This window comes from Carassius gibelio, chromosome A18, assembly GCF_023724105.1.
Source record: "Carassius gibelio isolate Cgi1373 ecotype wild population from Czech Republic chromosome A18, carGib1.2-hapl.c, whole genome shotgun sequence".
Lineage (NCBI taxonomy): Eukaryota > Metazoa > Chordata > Actinopteri > Cypriniformes > Cyprinidae > Carassius > Carassius gibelio.
The window spans coordinates 19,933,629-19,941,834 of NC_068388.1; positions in this window are offsets into that span (position 1 = coordinate 19,933,629).

The window sequence follows — 8,206 nt, forward strand, 5'->3', positions numbered from 1 at the left end:
TTCTTTAATGTGAAATGTCATACACTATAGCTCTGTTCCCAAACCCAGTTTGCTGTCTGCTACCTACATGCTGTTGCATCTAATGTAAGCGTCCTAACTCAAATGTAACTTTAGAAGGGACTGATTTAGAATGCTTTATATATGCAGTTAACTCTACAACTGATAGAAGCACAAATGATTTCAAAGGAGACTGGTGTAAGAATGTTGCTAAACTAACAATAGTATTCCATATTCATGTACACTACAGACCTATATTTTTTTGTTTTACAAGTGGACTTTGTAAAAATATGTTGATTTTGTATGCAATAAATTTGTGTATGTACTGTATGCATTTTTTCAATGCACACAAACCTAAACTGCATCTAAAAATAATGTTGTATATATATACATTTTTTTTTTTTTTGGACATCTGAAGCTGGATGTAATAATAGACAAAATAAGTAATCTAGTCTCACTGAGACTGATGATTACAGATGGTATTCTGGTTTCAGTCCGTTTTCCCATGTATCAATATCTGTGGTTGTGGTCTGGTCTCCCTTAGTCAATACAAGACTGATTAGAAAATAATTTCACATTTCATACCAAAATAATACTAACATATTATATTATATTTTACAGTAAGGTTAATTAGTTAACATGAACTAAGAATGAACAGTACATCTACAGCATTTATTAATCTTAGACATTCCGAGGTACTGCGAGTTATTTTGAACGGTACTACTTATATGCTTAAAGGGATAGTTCACCCAAAAATTTTAATTATGTCATTAATGACTCACCCTCATGTTGTTCCAAACCAGTAAGACCTCCATTCATCTTCAGAACTCGGAGAATGAGTCAATCTTTTGTTCGTTATCTGGCTCGGCTCTGTGTTCATCTTCAGTTCTCTCTTCACAGCAGTTCAGTCAGTGTACTGTTTGAGTCAATCAATCAATCAATCACCTTTATTTACATAGTGCTTTAAACAAAATACATTGCGTCAAAGCACTGAACAACATTCATTTGGAAAACAGTGTCTCAATAATGCAAAATGATAGTTAAAGGCGGTTCATCATTGAATTCAGTTATGTCATTTCTGTTCAGTTTAAATAGTGTCTGTGCATTTATTTGCAATCAAGTCAATGATATCGCTGTAGATGAAGTGACCCCAACTAAGCAAGCCAGAGGCGACAGCGGGAAGGAACCGAAACTCCATCGGTGACAGAACGGAGAAAAAAACCTTGGGAGAAACCAGGCTCAGTTGGGGGGCCAGTTCTACTCTGACCAGACGAAACCAGAAGTTCAATTCCAGGCTGCAGGAAAGTCAGATTGTGCAGAAGAATCATCTGTTTCCTGTGGTCTTGTCCTGGTGGTCCTCTGAGACAAGGTCTTTACAGGGGATCTGTATCTGGGGCTCTAGTTGTCCTGGTCTCCGCTGTCTTTCAGGGCAGTAGAGGTCCTTTCTAGGTGCTGATCCACCATCTGGTCTGGATACGTACTGGATCCGGGCGACTGCAGTGACCCTCTGATCTGGATACAGACTGGATCTGGTGGCCACGATGACCTCGGAACAAGAGAGAAACAGACAAATATTAGTGTAGATGCCATTCTTCTGATGATGTAGAAAGTACGGTGTTATGTGAAGTGTTTCCGGTTCCGGTTTACCTAATTAATGCAGCCTAAAAATCCTTTAACGGATTTGGATATTAAAAGCATATTAGTATGTTATGTGTATGCCAGGTTAAAGAGATGGGTCTTTAATCTAGATTTAAACTGCAAGAGTGTGTCTGCCTCCCGAACAATGTTAGGTAGGTTATTCCAGAGTTTAGGCGCCAAATAGGAAAAGGATCTGCCGCCCACAGTTGATTTTGATATTCTAGGTATTATCAAATTGCCTGAGTTTTGAGAACGTAACGGACGTAGAGTGTAGTTTACTAGCTGTAGTTTGTTTACCAAGCGTGCAGAACAACCACCCAATAAAGCATTACAATAGTCTAACCTTGAAGTCATAAATGCATGGATTAACATTTCTGCATTTGACATTGAGAGCATAGGCCGTAATTTAGATATATATTTTGAGATGGAAAAATGCAGTTTTACAATTGCTAGAAACGTGGCTTTCTAAGGAAAGATTGCGATCAAGTAGCACACCTAGGTTCCTAACTGATGACGAAGAATTGACAGAGCAACCATCAAGTCTTAGACAGTGTTCTAGGTTATTACAAGCAGAGTTTTTAGGCCCTATGATTAACACCTCTGTTTTTTCTGAATTTTGCAGTTAGAAATTACTTGTCATCCAATTTTTTATATCGACTATGCATTCCATTAGTTTTTCAAATTGGTGTGTTTCACCGGGCTGCGAGGAAATATAGAGCTGAGTATCATCAGCATAACAGTGAAAGCTAACACCATGTTTCCTGATGATATCTCCCAAGGGTAACATATAAAGTGTGAAGAGTAGCGGCCCTAGTACTGAGCCTTGAGGTACTCCATACTCCATTCACTGCTATGAACTGATGGCGGTCATATAAGTATGATTTATACCATGCTAATGCACTTCCACTGATGCCAGCAAAGTGTTCAAGTCATTGCAAAAGAATGTTGTGGTCAATTTATCTCTAATAGTATCGATTTTAGAAGTAAAGTAGTTCATAAAGTCATTACTGTTGTGGTGTTGGGAAATGTCAACACTTGTTGAGGCTTTATTTTTCATTAATTTAGCCACTGTATTGAATAAATACCTGGGGTTATGTTTGTTTTCTTCTAAAAGAGAAGAAAAGTAATCAGATCTAGCAGTTTGTAATGCTTTTCTATAGGATATGCTACTTTCCCGCCAAGCAATACGAAATACCTCTAGTTTTGTTTTCCTCCAGCTGCGCTCCATTTTTCGGGCTGCTCTCTTTAGGGTGCGAGTATGCTCATTATACCATGGTGTCAAACTGTTTTCCTTAACCTTCCTTAAGCGTAAAGGAGCAACTGTATTTAAAGTGCTAGGAAAGAGAGAGTCCATAGTTTCTGAGTAAATGAATTACTCCAGAATATTGGTTTGTTTGAACTCAGAGGGAATGTCAGCCACATTAAAAATTTGTGGATTAATGCTTATTGGAGACGGTGAACTGGTTCAAGAAGATCCGGTTACATCGAGTGATTCGTTCGTGAACCGGATATCACAAACTGCTTTGTTTTGAACTCTCTCACAACAGACACAGAAGATAAGACATTGCTGAATAAAGTCATAGTTTTTGTTATTTTTGGACCAAAATGTATTTTCGATGCTTCAAAAAATTCGAACTGACCCTCTATTGTCAAATTGACTTCTTTGAAGATCTTTTTCTTACCTTTCTGGACATGGACAGTATACCTTACACACATTTTCAATGGAGGGACAGAAAGCTCTCGGACTGAATCTAAAATATCTTAAACTGTGTCCCGAAGATAAATTGAGGTATCACGGGTTTGGAATGACATGAGGGTGAGTTATTAATGACATAATTTTGATTTTTGGGTGAACTATCCCTTTAAAGATGTGTGTCAGATCCCCATCAAGCTGAGCATCGGCAGCTCTTAAAGGGACAACAGACAAAAAAAACATAATAACCAGCTTGTGTGATGTCTGGTAATCAATGGTAGCTTTAAGTATTCACCTATATTTAATGTAGAATGTATTGTTTGATAACTGTTTTCAATTTCTGTATATTTCCTACTTAATGAAAGGCACATATAAATATGACATTGTAACAGGTATGTGAAGATTGTTTTACGTTCACTTAAAATAGAAGTTATTTTAAGTAGTCTAATACAAGTTAAAATTGATAGCTTTGTAATGTTGAATGGCTTATCAATGGTTAAATATTAATGTGTGTGTGTGTGGGGGGGGGGGGGGGGGCCTATTTCAGTCGCTGTGATATTGCCAAGTAAGATATGTTCCTGGATCAACATTACTGTCCAAAAATATAGACTTAACCCAATCCTTACCCCAAAACCTAACCCTACCTATAATTTATTCCTAAAATCAGTGTGAAATGATAGTTGATAGAATGTGTAGAAGCGTGTAGAAGCACCTAACCCTGATTATAAGCCTAAAACAGACATTTCCTGAAATGTTATCCCTCAATTCTGATTGGTTGATTGGAATGTTGTACTTGGTGAAACCACGCTCGCTGAAATATTTCATAGAGATGTCAGAATTATACTGGCTTTCAGTCATAAAAAATGTCATTATATAAATATTAAGAATATACTGTCTTTATTAGACTGAAAAATCCGCTGAGGAAAAATAAAAATAAAATACTGTATGTATATTTTGAAGAATGGTGGTAACCAAACTATTTAAGTGATCATTGGCTTCCATTGCAGGTATTTTTTTTTAAGTCCTAAAATAATTATAGAAATTATCTATATATAAATTATAATCCCTTTCTGTAACACTTTCTATGAAGCCTGTATTTATAATACATTATAAGGCTATTGATAAGGAATTTTAATAAATACTCAATGCATTATAAATAACCTAATAATATGTTATATCAACTTATGAATAATCATAACAACAATTATAATGGAGCATAATACCTACGTATTTGTGGTTATAAGTTTATTCAATTCAATTCAATTCAAGTTTATTTGTATAGCGCTTTTTACAATACAAATCGTTACAAAGCAACTTTACAGAAAGGTTTACCATATTAAAACTACTTCATTTACAGTATAATGGACTGTATCATATCTTGACACTATTCTGCACAGTATTTTACTACAGTTTGTGAGTGGTTAGATGTTAAGTGTTATTTATGTGTTTCCTTTGGGTCTTATGTCAATTAATTGTTGTGAGCTTTATACTCCAACAACTGAAAAAATGCAATGTTTTATATGGTTAAATTCTATTTTGATGGATCCCTTAATCAGTCGACTAAAAGCTATTTTGCAACTGCATGCCAACTAACTCTAATTAGAGTATCAGTATGCTCAAAAATGGTAGAATCTAGTATGGTAGAATAAACTGATGTACTTGCAAAGGAGACACTTATAGTCAGTTTATCTGTTGGTTGACCATCAAAATAAAGTTTTAGCATATATTTACAGTATCTGACAGACTTATACTGTCTAAAGGGCACCATCAAAATAATCAAACTGATATCACAATAAAAATAGTTAAAACAAGTGTGTCATATTACACATTCATCCGATCTGATATCTGATCCTATGGCTGTTTGAGAGAGAATTGTATTATTATTACTACTACTACTACTACTACTACTTTTAAGTGGTCTTTGACCATTTGAAGTAAACTGGCATCAGAAAAATTGCAGGATAGGAGACTTATAATACATTATAACTATGAGAAATGTAATAAATTCTAAAAGTGGATGCAACATGTTCATTGTATTATAAATCATCATGCTCTTAAAAGCTAGAATCACAAATAAGTAAATATTATAATCAGTGTTGGGTATAGTTACTTTGGAAAGTAGTTAGTTAGGTTACAACGTTACCATCAATTAAAAGTAATCAGTTATGATACAGCGTTACCTATTCATAAAAGTAACGCGTTAGAGTACTCTTGCGTTACCAAAAATTAAAAGCCGTTTGCAGCGGCTCACACATGACAGACACAGCCCCCGGCCCCTTTAAATGCACCTAGAAGTCGTGACTCCCGACAATGAATAACGTCAGTCATCCGACTAAATTAACACTTCAGGATAACAATAACAGGAAAGACAGTCAGCAATCGGCTATTCCACATGGCGTTTTATTTATTTATTATCACAGAACATATTATTAATCAAAATTCGCACCTAACGTTACCCAGCCCGGGTAGCCTAGGCTTCTGTATATTATGAGCACCACAAGATAACTCCTGATTTTTCTTTAACTTTAATAAATGCAGTTATCAAAGTACAAGTATGCTTACTTGTAAACACAACCATAAACAGGCTTGCAGATTTAAATCCATTTAGAAATGATGAACAACCAGCCAGCCAACGATCTAACAGAAATTAACAGCTGCCTGTCAAACAAAACTGATAACAAACCGAATTAAATCCTTCACTGCCACACAGGCAAATGACAAATCGCTTAATAGCGAACTAATTATTATTAAAGTGTCACTCACAGTCACAAGCCTAAATTCGCTTTAACACAGTCCTCTTACATTTACTCTTCAAAGTAGTGACTAAAACGTAACGTTAAATTTGAGGTAGAATTTTTGGCGGTCGACAGAAGCTTTTCACCAAAGCAGAGTGTGCATTTTACCGTTATGTTCTTTTCTTTTTCGTTGACAAATTGAAAATAATGTGCGTACTTCCATAAACCAAACGCTGTCCTCTCTGCTATCTTGCCGGGAGTTCGAAAAAAAAACAAAAAAACACCCACACACAGACAGGGTCAGGCGCAGGGCACAGACGCATCACAGCCATTGACTTTACGATCACAGAGCTTCGGCTCCGCTGACATCCGCAGGTGGCACAGTAGACCTAGGACTACTGTCTGACAAAAAGCAGGCTGCAGTCGGGATTTTCCTTTCCTTAAAATAACGGATTACTTTTTTAAAAAAAATAACGAAGTTACTGATTACTTACGCACGAAACTAACGCGTTAAGTTACAAATTTCAGGAAAAAAGTAATTAGAGTACTCTAACGCGTTACTTTGTAACGCGTTACCCACAACACTGATTATAATATATTAAAACTGTTCTTATAAATATTCATGAGATTATACAACATTTTCTAAGTTTTTTTAAAAATACCCTTATAAATGCGGGCTTCATACAAAGTGTTATCTTACTTTCTTTTAATTGACATGCGCATGTCCTTAACAGGTTTTATGAGATTTCAGGCACATATGTTAGATTAGGCATTGAGCCAAGGTCAGAGATACTCACCTACAGTATAGAGGAGCAGAGGACAGCACAGCAAACTAGCGGGAGGAGAGATCTGACAGCACTTTGAGCTTTCATCCTGGTACCAGGAGCAGCAAAGCTACTGAAAAGAATTGGAAGCAGCCATAAACATGCATGCACTTTAACAACTGCTCAGATTGTATTTGTGCATAATAAAGACTCACACGCATGCTAGCAATTAAGCATGTGAAGACCTGCATGCTGCATCAGGGGCGATTCTAGGATTTTGATTTTAGGGGGGCTCAGCCCCCAATAAGGGTATGATTAAAAAAATATTATTTGACTATTAGGGTAGGGTGGTATGCTACTAACCTTACTGCAATCCACTATTCCATTGTATTCCCTGTATTTCATATATGGGAGTAGGAGTACTGACTGAGCCATATACAACACTGTAATAAAAAAATAATTATTGGATGTGACCACTAGAAAATAGGGAATGTTGATTTTTTTTTTTTTTACAATGAAGACCTCCTGATTCATTCACTGTACAAACACACGCACACGTTTCCAGTACAAACACAACATTTTACTGTTTGCATTTCTATGCTCACATACAAACCTCAGATAGGAATTTTTCTGACAAAATTAAATAACATTTTAACCAGAAAATAACATAAAAGCCATAAACTTTGATCATCCATATCAGCAATATAAACAACACAGGTATGAGGCTGGACAATGGATTAAGTGGGGGCTGTGGTTAACTATCAGAAGTAATGGAAAAACAAGCCAAAATGAAGAAGCAGCCGGTGAGAAGCAGCAGTCTTGCAGCCCAGTTACTGGTCTTTCATTGGGAGCATCAACCTGTGTCTTCTCTCCTTAAGAGTAGCAAATCTGTTGATAATTTTATCATGATCCAATTGCTCAACAACATCTTTCTCGATGGCCATAACTGCCAGCTGATGGAGCCTGCTCTGACCCATTGTTCTCCTTAGCCAGTTGCGGAGACGGCGAAGAGCACTGAAAGACCTCTCGCACGAACAGCTGCTAACAGGTACAGTGAGGGCAACCTGGATGACAGATTTCAGTGATGGAAACATTTCAGAATCCAGCAGGTTATAAAGTGAAACCATGTCTTGTGGAGCTGCACCAGCTTGCTTTTTACGTGTCAAAAAGTGCCTTGCTACCATGACTTCCTCTGTCTTTAAATCAATGTTGTATTGGTGTGCTAGTTCTTCCAAATGTGACTCAGACAGGAAGTTTTCAGACACTGGACTGCATGCTTGAATACCTTGCAGCAATGCGCCATTTACAGCAGAAAAACCGTTCTCCAGTTCAGTTATCATTCTATCCAGACATGGATATAGTAACTTTGTTTTGACTTG